Here is a 20995-nt window from a genome sequence, read left to right on the forward strand (position 1 = left end):
TGCAGATGGTCCACCAAGTCTGTAGTGAGTTCTGAGCAATATCCCTGTGTGGGGAAATAACTCAAGACAGCTGGGAAATACGCAATGAGATCAGAGGAAAGAGTGACCAAAGAAGAGACAAACCCTGCCCTCCCCCACAAAAAAAAAAAAAAAACCAGTTCCTGATTCCATAAACCAGAGAAGAAAACCTCATAATTCATGGTTTTTAGTTAGCATATTGGAGAAGGAAATGGCAACCCACTCCAGTGTTCTTGCCTGGAGAATCCCAGGGACGGGGGAGCCTGGTGGACTGCCGTCTATGGGGTCGCACAGAGTTGGACACGACTGAAGTGACTTAGCAGCAGTTAGCATATACTCAAGAGTTTTACCTTGGCAATGGGGGGAAATCAGCCCTAGGCTAAAAGCTGTTCTAGCCCTGACTAACAAAACTTAAAGCAAGACCCAAAAGGATTCATACTGTTATGTTAGTACAGTTAATGACATCATATTAGAAACTCTTTGAAATGACAGTATAATAGAAAAAAGCCTGAAAAAAAGACAAACGGAGTATCAGTGAGATGTAGGAAAATCTCAAGTGGTCTGATATATGTGTAATTAGAGTTCCTGAGGTAGGAAGAAGAAATAATAGTGATTAATAATAATAAAAATAATGGTCAGAAATGTAATAAAAACTGTAAACTCACAGACCCAAGTAATTCAACAAAATCCAAGAATAAGAAACATGAAGAAAACTATCTAAAGCACATTGTAATGAGATTGCATAAAAACAATGATTAAGAGAAAATCTTAAAAGCATGTAAGAAGGTCATTTTCTGGCCTTCATGGTCTATTTTTAAGGCCGTGTATATGTGTGTGTGTGTGTGTGCTCAGTCACGTACAACTCTTTGCGATCCCGTAGACTGTACCTGCCAGGCTCCTCTGTCCATGGGATTCTCCAGGCAAGAATACTGGAGTGGGTTGCCATTTCCTTTTCCAAGGGATCTTCCCAACCCAGTAATTGAACCTACGTCTCCCGCATCTATTGCATTGGCAGACGGATTCTTTACAACTGAGCTCCACCTGGGAATTCTGTTTATAAGGTTACTCTGGGCAAAAGAACAAAGATAAGAAATATAGCAGACTTCTAGAGAAAAGAATGCAAGTCAAAAGAGTCTAAAACAACATATGCAAGGCACTGAAATAGAATTCAATACCCAGAAAAAAAGATCTTTTTAAAACAATGTAAAATAATATATTTTTCAGAAATGTAAAAGCTGAAAGAGTACATTACCAACAGACATTCACTAAAAAAAATAGCAAATGAAATGATTCGGGCAGACAAAAATTTATACCTGACAGAAATCTCAATGTACATGTGAAAATAAAGAATACCAGAAAGTGTAACTAACATAAATATTTTCTCTTATTATTTAAATCTCTTTGAATAACAACCGAGTTCAAAGAAAAAATATGTTGTAAAGTTTCTAATGTACACAAAAGTAAAAAAAATTAAAGAACAATGATAGCAAAGGTCAGAAGGAAGGAATGAAAGTATTCTAACACTGCATATGAAGTGGCATAATATCACATGAAGGTATATTGTGATAAATTAAAGATGCTTGCTATAAGCCATAAAGCAACGACTACAGAATACAACAGTTATAACTAATTGCCTAACACTAGGGATAAAATGTGGAGAAGGCAATGGCACTCTACTCCAGTACTCTTGCCTGGAAAATCCCATGGATGGAGGAGCCCAATGGGCTGCAGTCCATGGGGTCGCTACAAGTTGGACACGACTGAGCGACTTCACTTTCACTTTTTATTTTCATGCATTGGAGGAGGAAATGGCAACCCACTCCAGTATTCTTGCCTGGAGAATCCCAGGGACAGAGGAGCCTGGTGGGCTGCTGTCCATGGAGTCATACAGAGTCAGACACAACTGAAGCGACTTAGCAGCAGCAGCAGCAGGGATAAAATGAAATCATAAAAAAATACTTAATCCAAAAGGAGAGCATTTTATGGCTTGCTTTGGTCTGAATGTATTTCCTCAAAATTCCTACACTGAAATCCCAATGCCCAAGTGATGATATTGGGAGGTGGGCCTTTAGGAGGTGATTAGGTCATGAAGGCAGAGCCTTCATGAAGGGAATTAGTGTTATACAAAGGAAACTCCAGAGATGTCCCCATCCTCTTCTACTATGTGAGGACACAACAAGAAGTCTGCAACTAGGAAGAGGGCCATGACTTAACATTTAATTTCAGATTTCCAGCCTCTAGAACTGAGAGAAGCAAATTTCTGTTGTTTATAAGCTACTCAATTTACAGTATTTTTTGTATCAGCCCAGTGGACTAAGGGCAAAAGAAGAAAAGGACAACAAAGAACAGATGAGACAAATAACAAACACAAAGCAATGAGGAGATAGAAACTCAACTGTATCCATTTTCACATCGAGTGTTAGTCACTCAGTCATACCTGACACTTTATGACCCCATAGTCTGCAGCCCACCAGACTCCTCTGTCCATGGGATTTTCTAGGCAAGGAGACTGGAGTGGTTTGCCATTTCCTTCTCCAGATAGTCTCATTGAAGGTACAATAAATCTACTTAAAATATAAGAAAAAGTAGGCTAAAAGTAAAAGAATGGTATGGTATGGTATGGTAGTCTGAATAATGCCCCACCCCACAGATATCTATGGCCTTCCCAGGTGGCACTAGTGATAAAGAATCCACCTGCAGGAGACATAAGTGATGCCAGTTTGATCCCTGAGTCAGGAAGATCCCCTGGAGGAGGGCATGGCCACCCATTCCAGTATTCTTACCTGGAGAATCCCATGGACAGAGGAGCCTGCTAGGCTACAGTCCGTGGGCTCGCAAAGAGTCAGACATGACTGAATTGACTTAGCACCCACAGATATCTATATTCTAATCCCTGAAAACTGGGAATATGTTACTTTACATGGGAGAAGAGATGAGATTACATCTTACAGATGTGACTAAGCTAAGGATCTGGAGAAGGGGATTATCCAGGTTGGTCCAATATAATCACAATAAATTTAACAACTTACATAAAATGACCAATTTGTTTGAAAGACACAAACTAATAAAGTTTACTCAACAGATTAGAGAAAGGCAATAGGGTCAGAGTCAGAGAAAGCCATGTGTCAATGGAAGCAGTAATAAGTAAGGGGATATAATGACTCACGTATGCAGATGACACCACCCTTATGGCAGAAAGTGAAGAGGAACTAAAAAGCCTCTTGATGAAAGTGAAAGAGGAGAGTGAAAAAGTTGGCTTAAAGCTCAACATTCAGAAAACTAAGATCATGGTATCTGGTCCCATCACTTCACGGGAAATAGATGGGGAAACAGTGTCAGACTTTATTTTCGGGGGCTTCAAAATCACTGCAGATGGTGACTGCAGCCATGAAATTAAAAGATTCTTACTCCTTGGAAGGAAAGTTATGACCAACCTAGATAGCATATTAAAAAGCAGAGACATTACTTTGCCAACAAAGGTCCGTCTAGTCAAGGCAATGGTTTTTCCCGTGGTCATGTATGGATGTGAGAGTTGGACTGTGAAGAAAGCTGAGCACTGAAGAATTGATGCTTTTGAGCTATGGTGTTGGATAAGACTCTTGAGAGTCCCTTGGACTGCAAGGAGATCCAACCAGTCCATCCTAAAGGAGATCAATCCTGGGTGTTCATTGGAAGGATTGATGTTGAAGCTGAAACTCCAGTACTTTGGCCACCTCATGCAAAGATCTGACTCATTGGAAAAGACCCTGATGCTGGGAGGGATTGGGGGTGGGAGGAGAAGGGGATGACAGAGGATGACGGCATCACCGACTCGATGGACATGAGTTTGAGTAAACTCCAGGAGTTAGTGATGGACAGGGAGGTCTGGTGTGCTGTAATTCATGGGGTCGCAAAGAGTCGGACACGGGTGAGCGACTGAACTGAATGACATTATGCTCTTGGCTTTAAAGATGGAAGAAGGAGCCATGAACTAGAAGTTAGAAAAGGCAACAAAAAGGATTTTCCCCTAGAGCCTGGTTCCCAGAGGGAACCAACCCTGATAACACCTTGCCTTGAGCCTACTGAGACTGCTGACCTCCAGAACTTTAAGGTAAATTTGTATAGTTTTAAGCCACTAAGTTTGTGGTAACTTGTCCCAGCAGCAATAGGAAACTAATCAAAATAAAGCTAGTGTGGCAATTTTAATATCAGACAGTAGTTTCAGAGTAAAGACTATGGACAGGGATAGGGAAACTCATTGGTGGTGATTTAGTCACTAAGTCACGTCTCACTCTTTGCAACCCCACAGACTGTAGCCTGCCAGTCACCTCTGTCCATGGGAATTGTCCTGCCAAGAATATTGGATTGGTAGCCTTTTCCCTCTCCAGGGAATCTTCCTCACCCAGGGACTGAACCCAGGTCTCCTGCATTGCAGGCAGATTCTTTACCATTGCACCACCTGGGAAACCCAGGGAAGCTCATTACATAATGATAAATCAGTTGTTCCAGATGATATGATTCAAAAAATGTGTGTACCTAACCTAACAACAGAGCTTCAAAATGCATGAAATGAAAACTGATAGAACTTCAGCAAAAATTCACCAAATCTGTAATTGTATCTGCAGATTTCAATGTTTTCCTCTTAATAATTAGTAGAAAAAGTAGACAGAATGTCAGTTAAAAGATAGACATCCTGAACAACACTTATCTATCAACTTGATCTAATTGATATTTCTAGAACACTCTACACAAGGTGGGATGATTGGGGAGAACGGCATTGTAGCATGTATATTATCATAAGTGACCAGTCCAGGTTTGATGCATGATACAGGATGCTTGGGGCTGGTGCACAGGGATGACATGGAGGGAGGATATGGGGAAGAGGGAGGTGGGAGGGGGGTTCAAGAAAGAGAACACATGTACACCCAGGGCGGATTCATGTCAATGTATGGCAAAACCAACCAATATATTAATGTAAGGTAATTTGCCTCCAATAAAATAAATTTAAAAAAAAAAACATTATTTTCAGATACATGCAGAACATAGACCATATTTTGAGCAATAAAACAAATTTTAAGAGGGTTCATATATACATTACAGGCTTCCCTGATAGCTCAGTTGGTAAAGAATCTGCCTGCAATGCAGAAGACCCAGGTTCGATTCCTGGGTCAGGAAGATCTGCTGGGTTGGATCAACCTGGGTTCGATCCCTGGATTGGGAAGATCCCCTGGAGAAGGGAAAGTCTACCCACTCTAGTATTCTGGCCTGGAGAATTCCATGGGCTGTATAGTCCATGGGGTCACAAAGATTTGGACACGGCTGAGTGACTTTCACTTTCACTATCATACATAACATTTCTCTGACCTCAATAAAACAAATTAGAAATCAGTAACAGCAAAATAACTGTAAAATCCCCAAATATTTGGAAGCTATTAATAAGTAATACACACTTTTGACAGCTTTCAGTCAGGTCAGTTCAGTTCAGTCGCTCAGTCGTGTCCGACTCTCCGCGACCCCATGAATCACAGCACACCAGGCCTCCCTGTTCATCACCAACTCCCAGAGTTCACTCAAACTCATGTCCACAGAGTCGGTGATGCCATCCAGCCATCTCATTCTCCGTCATCCCCTTCTCCTCCCACCCCCAACCTTTCCCAGCATCAGAGTCTTTTCCAGTGAGTCAACTCGTCGCTTGAGGTGGCCAAAGTATTGCAGTTTCAGCTTTAGCATCAGTCCTTTCAATTGGTGTTTTAGTTAGGTGTAATTGACAATAATTGTATATATTTAAGATGTATATGTAATACACGTCTAAATAACTAGTGATTTAAAAAAGAAATCATAGAGGATTTCCCTGGTGGTCCAGTGGCTAAGACTCTGCACTCCCAATACAGGGGGCCCAGGTTCACTCCCTGGTAGGGTAACTAGATCCCATAACTAGATGCTGCAACTAAAGATCCCACATTCCACAAATAAGACCTGGAGCTGCCAAATAAATAAATATATTTTTTTTAAAAATCAAGGAAAAATTAGAAGATGTTTTTCAAATGAAAAAAGAAGGAAAACATAACCTCAAAACATGTGGGATACAGGTAAGGTACTTAGAGATAAATGTATAGCAGTAACTACCCATATTAGAAAGAAGAAAGTTCTCAAATCTGTGACTTCAGCTTCCACCTCAAGAAACTTAAAAAAGAAAAGCAAATTAAACCAGGAATTAAAGTAAGGCAGAAGGAAGGAAATTAAAAATATTAGAGCAAAAATTAATGAACAAAAAGAAAAACAATAGGGAAATCTATGAAACCAAAAGTTGCTTGCCTGGGATCAACAAAATTGAAGAATGTATACACAGAATAATCAAAAAGAAAAGAGACAGAGAAAACAAAAATTAGTAATATTAGGTGACTGTTAAGTTCTACAAACATTAAAAGAGTAGAAAGGAAATATTAGGGCTTCCTGATGACTCAGACAGTAAAGAATCTGGCACAACTTTATCCCAATAAATTTAATAATTTAGATAAAATGAACCAATTATTTAAAATATGCAAACTAATAAAGTTCACTTCATATAGACAAGTCTCCAAATAATTGTACTGAGTGAAAGAAGCCAGATTCCCCCAAAAAAGTATATTTGTATGATTCATATAAATTTCTAAAAGATGAAAGCCAATCTAATATGAAAGAAAGCAGGTCTGTGATTGTCAGGAGCGTAGGCTGAGGACTGAGCAGGAAGAGGGGGAAGGATAAATTACAAAGGAGCAAGAAGAAACTCTTAGAGGTGATGAGTATATTCTATCTTGATTGTGGGGATGATCCCATGGGCATACACGTAAGCCTAAGCTTTTAAGTTTGTGCAGTTTATGTCAATCGATAGGTAATCCAATTATCAATTAAACTATCTTTCCATTTGAAGGGCTGTTCTATAAAATCTCAACTCAATCTACCCGTTTTTAAAGTTTGAATCTGAAGAGCAGTCTAGCTATATTAAAACTCACTTATTCTGAAGAGAAAACGGGGAGGGAAACTGGGATGGAGAGAGAGGAAGGCCTGGGCAGAGACTTGCTGCAACTCCAGAGTGCTACCAACACACGAAACAACGGCTTCATTTGCCCACCCTCTCCCCGGGCAGGACACAGGGCACAAAGTAAGTGAAATTCATTTCCTTTACTCCTGGCCTGACAGCTATTCCCTGGCCTGAAGCAGGAGAGCGTGTTCCAGCTAGCTTGCTCGTTACTCCATCCCAGCCAGGCCACACGCTCGCTGAGCTCCATTCCAAGTCCCTGTGTCCTGGCTAAGCCTCCAAGGCCATTGCTTGGGACCTGGCTATAGGCAGGCCACAGATTTGCGTTTTTGTAGCTGGGGGACTTTATGGAGGGGATCAGTACGGGTTGTCTGGAACACACAGTGAAGTTTTTGTTTGATCTATTAAGGCGATTGAGATGTTGTAACTCATTTGCAACTGATTTGATTTTACTCCAAAAGTATTTCCCTCCAGCCTAGACTTGGCTTGGGTGTCCTAGAAATCAGGAGAACTGTATGTGGGTAAAAAGTAATGAGGTCCAATGGGTGACAAGAAAGGAACTCAAAGTCTCCCTGCATAGGAATATTTTAATTACTGTAGAAGTCACGCCGCCCTCCATCCGCTGGTCTGCCAGTGGCATTTCCTTCCACTGGGGTGGGGAACAGAGCTGCTGGGAATGCTGCTGGGCTCTCAGAAATGCCACCACGGTTGCCATTGGCAATCCTTTCTTGTGCAATGCCCTTTCTCAGGAAGATGAATACAAGCTGTACATACCAAGTGTCAGTCAAACTCTCAGCAACCACTGGTCTCATTAAGAAGAAACTGAAAGGACCCATGGAAAAAATAAATGTCACTGAATCTGGAGTTCAGGGGAGAAGGAAGCAAGGGAAAGAAACTTCCTGTAATGTGGGGGCCACTTCCAAGCAGAAAACCTGAAGCCCAGTGCAGAACAATTCTCCTCCCTCCCTAGGGCAAATGCCATTTTAAATTCCATCTCCCGGTCAACTTATTTTATCAGTAAGACTCCTCATTTGGGAGCTGCAAGCAAAAGTCTAGCCCAGGGTAAAGATCTCCAGTGCTGAACAGGGCAGCACTTGTTACACTTAGAAGATGCATCTGTGAAAAGGATGGTGTGCCCGGGTTTTTCTAATCTGGATCTGCCTTGTAGGAGAGAGAAAATTGTTTTCCTTTACCCTCTCAGTTCTTAGCTGAGACCACTGTAATAAAAGATTAAGAAGAGAAAACAAACAGCTTTATTGACATGTACACTGAAGTATTCACGGGCGATACCCAGAGAAAATGAGTAACTCAAAGAGGTGGCTTTTGAATTCAGGATTAAATGCCATCTTAATAGGAAAAGAGGAGAGGGAGATAGGCTTCTCAGAGATAAAAGATGAACGGCCCTTAGAAGAACAGATGGGAGGTACGATTGTGTGTCTTGATGTGGTGTCAACTTCCAATTTCGTCTCATGTGATAGAAGTCAATCTTCCACAGTCGATGAGACTCCTGGGGGAGGGGACTGATGATAACTGAATTCCTTCCAGAGGATCTATCTTGTGGCAGATAAGGGGAGATTAGGGAAATCCTCTTCCTGCATTAACTGTTTTTCAAAAGTCTACAGCTCAAAATAATCAGTATACCAAAGTGGCATATTTGGGGGTGGTGACCAACCTTGATAGTATATTAAAAAGCAGAGACATTACTTTGCCAACCAAGGTCCGTCTAGTCAAGGCAATGGTTTTTCCCGTGGTCATGTATGGATGTGAGAGTTGGACTGTGAAGAAAGCTGATCGCCGAAGAATCGATGCTTTTGAACTGTGGTGTTGGAGAAGACTCTTGAGAGTCCCTTATACTGCAAGGAGATCCAACCAGTCCATTCTAAAGGAGATCAATCCTGGATGTTCATTGGAGGGACTGATGCTAAAGCTGAAACTGCAATACTTTGGCCACTTCATGCGACGAGTTGACTCACTGGAAAAGACTCTGATGCTGGGAAAGGTTGGGGGTGGGAGGAGAAGGGGACGACGGAGAATGAGATGGCTGGATGGCATCACCGACTCTGTGGACATGAATTTGAGTGTACTCCGGGAGTTGGTGATAGACAGGGAGGCCTGGTGTGCTGTGATTCATGGGGTCGCGGAGAGTCGGACACGACTGAGCGACTGAACTGAACTGAACTGACTGATGTCCTGAATTCCCACATTCACATCTTGGGCTGTCATGTTCTGCTGCTCTTGGACCTTGAATGCATTGTGAAACCTCAGGCAAGTCTCTTTACCTCACTGAGACTCTGTTTCTCCATCTGCAAAACAAGAAGATTGCACTCTAATTTTCAAGATTTAACGTTCCATCATCAAAGATTTAATAAAATCCACTCTGGTTGCTCTCTGGAACTCTGAGCTCTTAGGAAAATAGCCAGAAATTAGCAGAAAATAAGTTTTTTGCTAAGGAGAGCCATTCAACTTCAATTTGTTTTTGCTGCATTTTACCTTTTGTGTAATAGACTTGGCACATACTGACAAATAAAAGAATTGATCTGAATGACAAGGAGCCAAAATTGTAAGGGGAGAAATGATTTAATAAGAAAAACTTCTCTTGGCCTTGTGCTCAGATAACTCGTTTCTGTCGAGTGATCAGGCCACCTCTGAGTTTTCAAATTCTTACTAAGAAGAAAGAAATTCCTGCTTTGAATGCTCCTTGCACCACTTGGGACTTGGTCCTACATAAGTTATCCTAACATTTATTGTTATTACTTTGATTTATCTGGTCTTAATTCCTTCTACTAACAAGCCAGATATATAGCAAACCATCACTTACCCAGCATCATGGAGGTTCTATCAGTCAGTTTCTTAGTTGCACACCATAGAAGCCACTCTAGCTTGTTTGAGCTGAAAAAGGGAAGTCTTTCTTTAAGGATATCACTGTGGGAGGGACTTTTCACCTGTGACCTTGTGATCAGGGACAGTTTCTAAATCATACCACTAGACTTCTGCTGCTGCTACCTGGGTAAACCAGGTCAGAGGAATATCAGCCTACCTTTTTAATTTATTGTCTCCATTTTTATTAAGATATCATTGACATTTAACATGAACTTCAAGTGCATATGTGCTCAGCTGTGTCTGACGGAGCCCACCAGGGCTCAGGGTCTGTGACCTCATGGACTGTAGGCCACCAGGCTTCTCTGTCCATGGAATTTTCTAGGCAAGAGTACCAAAGGATCTTTTCAACCTGGGGATCGAACCCACATTTCTTAGTCTCCTGAATTAGTAAGTAGGTTCTCTACCACTAGCATCACCTGGGCAGCCCAAGATCTACTCTTCAGTTCAGTTCAGTTCAGTTCAGTGGCTCAGTCATGTCCAGCTCTTTGCGACCCCATGAATCACAGCATGCCAGGCCTCCCTGTCCATCACCAACTCCCGGAGTTCACTCAAACTCATGTCCATCGAGTGGGTGATGCCATCCAGCCATCTCATTCTCCGTCGTCCCCTTCTCCTCCCGCCCCAACCTTTCCCAGCATCAGAGTCTTTTCCAGTGAGTCAACTCGTCGCATGAGGTGGCCAAAGTATTGCAGTTTCAGCTTCAGCATCAGTCCTTCCAATGAACACCCAGGATTGATCTCCTTTAGAATGGACTGGCTGGATCTCCTTGCAGTCCAAGGGACTCTCAACAGTCTTCTCCAGCACCACAGTTCAAAAGCATCAATTCTTTGGCAATCAGCTTTCTTCACAGTCCAACTCTCACATCCATACATAACCACGGGAAAAACCATTGCCTTGACTAGACGGACCTTTGTTGGCAAAGTAATGTCTCTGCTTTTTAATATACTATCTAGGTTGATCATAACTTTCCTACCAAGAAGTAAGCGTCTTTTAATTTCATGGCTGCATTCAGAATCTGCAGTGATTTTGGAGCCCAAAAACACAAAGTCTGACACTGTTTCCACTGTTGTTCCATCTATTTCCCATGAAGTGATGGGACCAGATGCCATGATCTTTGTTTTCTCAATGTTGAGCTTCAAGCCAACTTTTTCACTCTCCTCTTTCACTTTCATCAAGAGGCTTTTGAGTTACTCTTCATTTTCTGCCATAAGGGTAGTGTCATCTGCATATCTGAGGTTATTGATATTTCTCCCGGCAATCTTGAGTCCAGCTCGTGCTTCTTCCAGCCCAGCGTTCCTCATGATGTACTCTGCATATAAGTTAAATAAGCAGGGTGACAATATACAGCCTTGATGTACTCCTTTTCCTATTTGGAACCAGTCTGTTGTTCCATGTACAGTTCTGACTGTTGCTTCCTGACCTGCATACAGGTTTCTCGAGAGGCAGGTCAGGTGGTCTGGTATTCCCATCTCTTTCAGAATTTTCCACAGTTTCTTGTGATCCACACAGTCAAAGGCTTTGGCATAGTCAATGAAGCAGAAATAGATGTTTTTCTGGAACTCTCTTGCTTTCTCCATGATCCAGCGGATGTTGGCAATTTGATCTCTGGTGCCTCTGCCTTTTCTAAAACCTGCTTGAACATCTGGGAGTTCACGGTTCACATATTGTTGAAGCCTGGCTTGGAGAATTTTGAGCATGACTTTACTAGCGTGTGAGATGAGTGCAATTGTGCGGTAGTTTGAGCGTTCTTTGGCATTGCCTTTCTTTGGGATTGGAATGAAGACTGACCTTTTCCAATCCTGTGGCCCCTGCTGAGTTTTTCCAAATTTGCTGGAATATTGAGTGCAGCATTTTCACAGCATCATCTTTCAGGATTTTAAATAGCTCCACTGGAATTCCATCACCTCCACTAGCTTTGTTCGTAGTGATGCTTTCTAAGGCCCACTTGACTTCACATTCCAAGATGTCTGGCTCTAGGTCAGGGATCATGTTATCGTGACTATCTTGGTCGTGAAGATCTTTTTTGTACAGTTCTTCTGTGTATTCTTGCCACCAGTTCTTAATATCTTCTGCTTCTGTTAGGTCCATACCATTTCTGTCCTTTATCGAGCCCATCTTTGCATGAAGTGTTCCCTTGGAATCTCTAATCTTCTTGAAGAGATCTCTTGTTTTTCCTATTCTGTTGTTTTCCTCTCTTTCTTTGCATTGATCACTGAGGAAGGCTTTCTTATCTCTCCTTGCTATTCCTTAGAACTCTGCATTCAGATGCTTATATCTTTCCCTTTCTCCTTTGCTTTTCACTTCTCTTCTTTTCACAGCTATTTGTAAGGCCTCCTCAGACAGCCATTTTGCTTTTTTGCATTTCTTTTCCATGGGGATGGTCTTGGTCCCTGTCTCCTGTACAATGTCACGAACCTCCGTCCAGAGTTCATCAGGCACTCTATCTATCAGATCTAGTCCCTTAAATCTATTTCTCACTTCCACTGTATAATCATAAGGGATTTGATTTAGGTCATATCTGAATGGTCTAGTGGTTTTCCCTACTTTCTTCAATTTCAGTCTGAATTTGGCAATAAGGAGTTCATGATCTGAGCCACAGTCAGCTCCTGTTCTTGTTTTTGCTAACTGTATAGAGCTTCTCCATCTTTAGCTGCAAAGAATATAATCAATCTGATTTCGGTGTTGACCATCTGGTGATGTCCATGTGTAGAGTCTTCTCTTGTGTTGTTGGAAGAGGGTGTTTGCTATGACCAGTGTGTTCTCTTGGCAAAACTCTATTAGCCTTTGCCCTGCTTCATTCTGTGCTCCAAGACCAAATTTGCCTGTTACTCCAGGTATTTCTTGACTTCCTACTTTTGCATTCCAGTCCCCTGTAATGAAAAGGACATCTTTTTTGGGTGTTAGTTCTAAAAGGTCTTGTAGGTCTTCATAGAACCGTTCAACTTCAGCTTCTTCAGCGTTACTGGTTGGGGCATAGGCCTGGATTACTGTAATATTGAATGGTTTGCCTTGGAAACGAACAGAAATCATTCTGTCGTTTTTAAGATTGCATCCAAGTACTGCATTTCGGACTCTTTTGTTGACCATGATGGCTACTCCATTTCTTCTAAGGGATTCCTGCCCACAGTAGTAGATATAATGGTCATCTGAGTTAAATTCACCCATTCATATATTAACTGAAGTCATCATGCTATATTTTACTTCCTCAGAACTAATTAATTTTATAACTGAAAATTTGTATCTTTTGACCACCTTCATCCAAGTACTTATCGAAAACAGAGGATAGTGTCCTGCAGGCTAACATGACCTCAACTGTCAAGAACCTGTCTAGGGAGGCAGGAAGCTAGTCTAGGGTAAGCAGGGCAGATCATGAGGTAGAAGTATAAAACAATGTCCCAGGCTTGGAACACTTTGTGGTAGTTTAGTCGCTAAGTTTTGTCTGACTCTTGCGACCCCATGGACTGCAGCCCACCAGGCTCCTCTGTCAATGGGATTTTCCAGGCAACGATATTGGAGTGGTTTGCCATTTCCTTCTCCAGGCTTCTCTGGTAGCTCAGTTGGTAAAGAATCTGCCTGCTGTGCAGAAGACCCATGTTTGACCCCTGGGTCAGGAAGGAACACTTTGTGGAAAATATCAAATCATAGGGAGCCAACAGTGAGATAAAAGATCAGCAACTGAGCTACAACAATTCCAAGGAATCTATAGAAGACATATTTGAGACAAATACAAAGAGTCAAGAAAATATGCACCATGCTATGTAAATGGAGAAACAAGATGCCAACACAGATTATTTTTGCTACTTACTAGTGGCCAAGCATCCATTATTGTTTTCTTCTTTTCTGAAGGTTTTTATTTCTTAGAAAAATCTCAGACACAATCATCAAAAAGAAGAGGGAGAATGGAGCTATTTGGAAGCAAAGCTTTTGTTGGTATTGAGGCTAATTTGGTATCAGTTCAAAGTAGACTGTTATACATTTAGGATATTAAATATAATCATGCTAATCATAAAAAATCCAACCAGTCCATTCTAAAGGAGATCAGTCCTGAGTGTTCATTGGAAGGACTGATGCTGAAGCTGAAACTCCAATACTTTGGTCACCTCATGCAAAGGGTTGACTCACTGGAAAAGACTCTGATGCTTGGAGGGATTGGGGGCAGGAGGAGATGGGGAAGACAGAGAATGAGATAGCTGGATGGCATCACGGACTCGATGGACATGAGTTTGTGTGAACTCCGGGAGTTGGTGATGGACAGGGAGGCCTGGCATGCTGTGATTCATGGTGTCACAAAGAGTTGGACACAACTGAGCAACTGAACTGAACTGAATCATAAAAAAGATATACAAAAGGAAATTAGAAAGGAATCAAAGCAATTTGCTACAAAAAAGTCAACTAGACACAAAAGCAGGCAGCATTGGAGGAAATGAAGGACAAAAAATGTGTAAAACACGGAGAAAATAAATAGTAAAATAAATGAGGTAAATCCTTCCTTGTCAATAATTACATTAAATGTAAATGGATTAAACTTTCTAATCAAAAGGCAGAGATTGGAGGATTGGACAGAATAACATGAAAACTATGTTATCTACAAGAGAGTCATTTTCAATTCAAAGCACAAGTTTGAAAATGAAAGGATGTAAACAGATACTTCTAGCAAACAGTACCCAAAAGAGAGCTGGGGTGGCTACTCTAACATCAGACAAAACAACCGTTAAGTCAAAACTGTTACAAAAACAAAGACAGACATCATATACTAATAAAAGAGTCAATCCATCAAGAAGTTATAATAAAGGAATTTCCTGATCTATTGTGCAAACACAGTCCCATCACTTGATGTCAATAGATGGGGAAACAGTGGAAACAGTGACAGACTATTTTCTTGGGCTCCAAAATCATTGCAGATGGTGACTGCAAGCAAGAAATTAAAAGACACTTGCTCCTTGGAAGAAAACCTATGACCAACCTAAACAGCATATTAAAAAGCAAGCAGAGACATTACTTTACCAACAAAGGTCTGTCTAGTCAAAGCTATGGTTTTTCCAGTAGTCATGTATGGATGTAAGAGTTGGACCTTAAAGAAAGCTGAGCACCTAAGAATTGACACTTTTGAACTGCGGTGTTGAAGACTCTTGTGAGTCCCCTGTACTGCAGGAGATCAAACCCATCAATCCTAAAGGAAATCAGTCCTGAATATTCATTGGAATGTCTGATGCTAAAGCTGAAACTCCAATACTTTGGCCACCTTGTGTGAAGAACTGACTCATTGGAAAAGATTCTGATCCTGGGAAAGACTGAAGGCAGGAGGTAAAGGGGACAGCTGAGGATGAGATGGCTGGATGTTATCACTGACTCAATGGACATGAGTTTGAACAAGCTCCAGCAGCTGGTGATGGACACAGACGCCTGGCGTGCTGCAGTCCATGGGATCACAAAGAGTTGGACATGACTGAGCAACTGAATTGACTGACTGATTGTGCAAACTGAGGCTGAGGGCAGAGACAAGCTGATTTCTAATGGCTGAGTTATCATGTCCACTTATCCAGTATATTCTCTGTGGTTGATACTCTCTGATGAGTATTTAGTCACTGACTCTCAATCCCTATCAGTTAGCAATTTGCCCAGGAGTATAATTCCACTCATACTCCTGGGGTGTGTTTACACACAATCAAGCAAACTCCCATAATACCAAAGAAGGGTTTCAGGCTGTAAAGAGGAAAAATGCAGGGGCTTGAGGAGTTGTCAGCATGCCAGGAACTGTCTGCGGCTGCAGGTATACTCAAGTGAGTGAAGGTAATAGCGGATGGGGTATTAAAAGCATCTGATATAAATGAGAAATATGTCAAGGTCCATACTGTATTTTTTTAAATAAAATCTGGATAAAATCTTCCCAAGCATAAACAAGATTAAAAGAAATTAAATAGAAAATATATATAGTTTCTGAGGGAAAAATATAAAGAAATATAGCATGCAAAAAATAAGTGAAGAACTCAGGGTGGAATAGGACTCAAGAAACAGCATATTCTCTTAAAATGCATACTATAGAAGAACTTTAATATGAATATTACTTCAATACGATAAGTGTGGAAAGGGAAGGTGATATAACAACATTGCAATGGAAAAAGAGATAGAGAATGAATACAGAATAAAGAACATGTCAGAAAACTCTCACCATTTATACCAATAAGTAATCTAAGTCTAGACGGGATAAAATAGACATGGTGAACTTTAAATCAATTATATGGAGGGACATCTTGAAATAAAAAGTGAATACATGGAAAAACAGTGGAAACAGTGTCAGACTTTATTTTGGGGGGCTCCAAAGTCACTGCAGATGCTGATTGCAGCCATGAAATTAAAAGACGCTTACTCCTTGGAAGGAAAAGTTATGACCAACCTAGATAGTATATTAAAAAGCAGAGACATTACTTTGCCAACAAAGGTCCGTCTAGTCAAGGCTATGGTTTTTCCCGTGGTCATGTATGGTTGTGAGAGTTGGACTGTGAAGAAAGCTGATCGCTGAAGAATTGATGCTTTTGAACTGTGGTGCTGGAGAAGACTGTTGAGAGTCCCTTGTACTGCAAGGAGATCCAACCAGTCCATCGTAAAGGAGATCAATCCTGGGTATTCATTGGAAGGAGTGATGCTAAAGCTGAAACTGCAATACTTTGGCCACCTCATGCGACGAGTTGACTCACTGGAAAAGACTCTGATGCTGGGAAGGATTAGGGGCGGGAGGAGAAGGGGACGACTGAGAATGAGATGGCTGGATGGCATCACCGACTCTGTGGACATGAGTTTGAGTGAACTCCTGGAGTTGGTGATGGACAGGGAGGCCTGGCGTGCTGTGATTCATGGGGTGGCGGAGAGTCGGACACGACTGAGAGACTGAACTGAACTGAACTGAACATAAGAAAAAGAAATGAATGAAGCCAATATATTATAACAGACACGGGGGACAAAGACAGTTCAACCTAAATATATGTATTTTCTTGAAGGGAAAAAAAAACAATATTCAATGATTTTTTAATCATATAAAATTCCCCTGCAATTATGAAAGATCAGGGTCTGTAAATTTGGAAGAGCACAGTACATACAAGGTAAGATTGATACAATATAACATTGTGACTTAGTTTGGTTAAACTATGAAGCTTCAAGAATTAAGGTATTTATATGTGTACTATGTGTGTGTGTATTCAGTTGCTCAGTTATGTTTGACTCTTTAGGAACCCGTGGACTGTAGCCCACCATGCTCCTGTATTTATGGGATTTTTCAGGTAAGAATAACGGAGTGGGTTGTCATTTCCTCCTCCAAGGGATCTTCCTAACCCAGAGATCCAACCCCCATTTCCTGCATCTCCTGCATTGGCAGGCAGGTTCTTTACCACTGTGCCATTTCAGAAGCCCTAGTGTGTACTATATTTCATAACAAAATATGTAAGTTTAAAAAAAATGGGGAAAAAAAGTGATAAATAAGGGCAAAAATTCAAGATGATCTCAGACCTGACCACAGAAAATTTAATTTCAAAATACATTGGAATAATATGTACCAAGTTGTGAAGAAATGAAAAGGTCCAAAGGTAATACTCAAACAACTTGTTAACTACAAAAACCAAAGAAGGTAGAAAAAACTACAGGTAGAAAATTACTAATATGAAAAATCTCAAACTCCCTTAAGGCACATTTTCAAAGAAACTATTTGATGGTGAAATCTAAGCATACAAGCAAGGAATCAAAACAAAGATTTAGAGAATTTGAAATGGTATGATCAATATAAAAGAATTAATGATGAGCTCCAAATCTATTTTAAGTAGCTCTAAGCAACCAGATAAATACATTTTGTTTCAGAGTAAAATAGAAATACTGACTGAACAATTAAACAAAAATCAGCAAGTATATAATGAACTGAAAACAATACAAACCCACTTGACCTAATACCTATAGAACACTATACCCAACAATTGCTGAATATATATGCTCTTTTCAGTAGATGTGGAATGTTTATAAGGAAACACTATACACTAGACTGTAACATGAATCTCAGAAAAATGAACTGTACTAAAATCATACAGAATAATATCTGTGGCCATAATAGAAATAACTAGAAGCCAATAAAGGAAGATATCTGAAAAATATCCAAATGTTTGAAATTAACCATATATTTCTAAGCCCTTGGGCAAAACAATAAATCACAATAGAAATTAGAAAGTATTTTTAACTGAATGAAAATGAAAAAAGCAACACAAATTTGTCCGGTGAAGCTAGAACATCTTGGAAGAAAATGTAGACAATATTAGTTGTTTAACAATTAGAGGAAAAAAAGCTTTGAAGTCAATCAGCAAAGCTTTGACTTCAAGCCAAGAAAAAGAACAAAGACCCTGATGCTGGGAAATCTTGAAGGCAAAAGGAGAAGGTGGTGGGAGAGGATGAGATGGTTAGATAGCATCACCGACTCAGTGGACATGAATTTGAGCAAACTCCAGGAGATAGTGGCGGACAGGGAAGCCTGGCATGCTGTATTCCAAGGGGTGGCAAAGAATTGGACCATGCTTAGTGACTGAACAACAGCAACAAAGAAAATAAAATTAAAGCTAAAAGCATAAATTAGTGATACTGCAAAGAGAAAAATCAATAAAAACAAAGGATGCTTCTTTGAAAGAATAAAATTGATAACCCTCTAGCTAGAGACATTACAGTCATTAAAAAGCTAATAAAGAAATATTACAATTTGAGCACCATAATTTGACAAAACAAATGAAATTTAAAAATCCCTTGAGATATACAAATTATTGAAGAAAAGTGGTGTTTGAGTGGCAATTGGGGAAAAAAATCTTGATATGTAAAAATCTATCATGTATTTTATGTTTTCATTTCTTTGATTTATAATATTCACAATTTAAATATCATTTATAATTATCCTGAAATTGCTTGTTCCTGTTTTGTTTTCTTTTTCTGTCTCTTTTTTTTTTTTTCTTTTGGTGATGACTCACAAGTGGGAATCAAGATTGCTGGGAGAAATACCAACAACCTCAGATATGCAGATGATATACTGCTTTAATGGTAGAAAGTGAAGAGAAACTAAAGAGCCTCTTGATGAAGGTGAAGAGGAGAGTGAAAAAGTTGGCTTAAAATTCAATATTCAAAAAGCTAAGATCATGGCATCCAGTCCCATCACTTCATGGCAAATAGATGGGGGAAAAGTGGGAACAGTGACAGATTTTATTTTCTTGGGCTCCAAAATCACTGTTGATGGTGACTGCAGCCACGAAATTAAACGACAAACCTTGAAAGGAAAGCTATGACAAACCTAGACAGTGTATTAAAAAGCAGAGACATCATTTTGCCAAAAATAGTCCGTAGAGTCAAAGCTACGGTTTTTCCAATAGGCGTGTATGGATGTGAGAGTTGGATCATAAAGAAGGTTGAGCACCGAAGAACTGATGCTTTTGAACTGTGGTGATGGAGAAGACTCTTGAGAATCCCTTGGACAGGAAGGAGCTCAAACTAGTCAATCCTAAAGGAAGTCAACCCTGAATATTCATTAGAAGGACTGATGCTGAAGCTGAAGCTCCAATACTTTGGCCACCTGATGAGAAGAGCCAACTCATTAGAAAAGACCCTGATGCTGGGCAAGAGTGAAGGCAGGAGAAGGGACAACAGAGAACAAGATGTTTGGATGGTATCACTGACTCAATGGACATGAGTTTAAGCAAGCTGCAGGAAATGGTAAAGAATAGGGAAGCCAGGCATGCTGCAGTCCATGGGGCTGCAAAGAGTCAGACATGATTCAGCGACTAAACAACAACAGTCTCATTTGTTAGTTGAGCTTTAAAATCTCTTTATACATTAAGAAAGATAAGCCTATATTCTGTCGATTTATCACATATTTTGTTATTTATTTTTTAAATATATATATTTAAATACATGCATATTTGAAATTAAAATATATTTCCTCACAAAATAGATTGCTTTATTTACTCTTTTAACATGGGTTATGACTTTTTTATTGGTAGATAATTGCTTTACAATATTGTGTTGGTTTCTGCTATACATCAACATGAATCAGGCACAGGTATATATATATATTTATATATATCCTCTCCCTCTTGAACTTTCTTCCCATTCCCCATTCCACCCCTCCAGGTTGTTGCAGAGCACTGGGTTGAGTCCCCCGTGTCACATGGCAAATTCCCACTTTAATGGCAGAAAGCAAAGAGGAACTAAAGCCCTTCTTGAAGAAGGTAGTGTATTTTACATATGGTAATGTATATGTTTCCATGCTATTCTCTCACCTTTCCTCTATGATTTGTGCTTTGGCGCCTTACTTACCTCAAGATTATATATTTTTACTTCTATATCTTTCTATATTTAATTAGTGCTCTCTCTTAAAGTTAATACTTTAATCCTACAGGACTATATTTTATTGTAAGATATGTATTAGTAGTCTTTCTTTTTTTCAAATGCTTAGCTAGTCTTTTTTATCATATATTAAATTCAAATATATATACTTGGGTCCATATCTATTATGTTTCTGTTTATCTGTTTCTCTATTTCTGGAGCAGTCCCATACAATTTTACTTATTATAGTAGTATATCTTAATCTCTGATACAACAGAGACTTTTTATTCCCTTCCTTTTCATCATTTTCTTCAGTTTCCACCTATGTTAATTGTTTCATGCAAACTTTAGAAGCATTTTGTCAAATTCAAAGAGAAATCCATTTTGATTGAATAGCTATTGTTATGGCTATTTGGGGGAAATTGACAAATTTACTATATTAAGCCTATCAACTAACATGACCTGTTTTTGTATTTAAGTCTTCCTTTAGTTCCCTCAAAACAGTTTCTAGGTTTATTCATATGGGACTCAGACATTTTAAGTTTATTTCTAAGTTTTAGTACTTGGATTTTTTTTAATGGTATGATTTATTTTCTAAAAAAATATAATTGATTTGCAGGTGGGTTTGATATCTGGGTAGGGAAGATCCCCTGTAAAAGGGAACGGCAACCCATTCCAGTATTCTTTGCTGGAGAATTCTATGGACAGAGGAGCATCCAGGCTATAGTCCATGGGGCTGCAAAGAGTTGGACACAACTTAACAAC

At 40.0% G+C, this 20995-nt stretch overlaps 1 long non-coding RNA gene across 1 annotated transcript in view; it reads left to right on the plus strand.

The window, feature by feature from the left end:
* LOC129553063 (uncharacterized) overlaps positions 1-20107 on the plus strand; it is a 35398-nt gene extending 15291 nt beyond the window's left edge. The window contains exon 3 of the long non-coding RNA XR_008685387.2: positions 20036-20107. This is a non-coding gene — a long non-coding RNA (uncharacterized LOC129553063). The remainder of the gene's footprint in view (positions 1-20035) is intronic.
* The last annotated feature ends 888 nt before the right edge of the window (positions 20108-20995 follow it).

This window comes from Moschus berezovskii, chromosome 18, assembly GCF_049115385.1.
Source record: "Moschus berezovskii isolate FMDL1 chromosome 18, NW_MosBer_1.0, whole genome shotgun sequence".
In the NCBI taxonomy this organism is placed as follows: Eukaryota; Metazoa; Chordata; class Mammalia; order Artiodactyla; family Moschidae; genus Moschus; species Moschus berezovskii.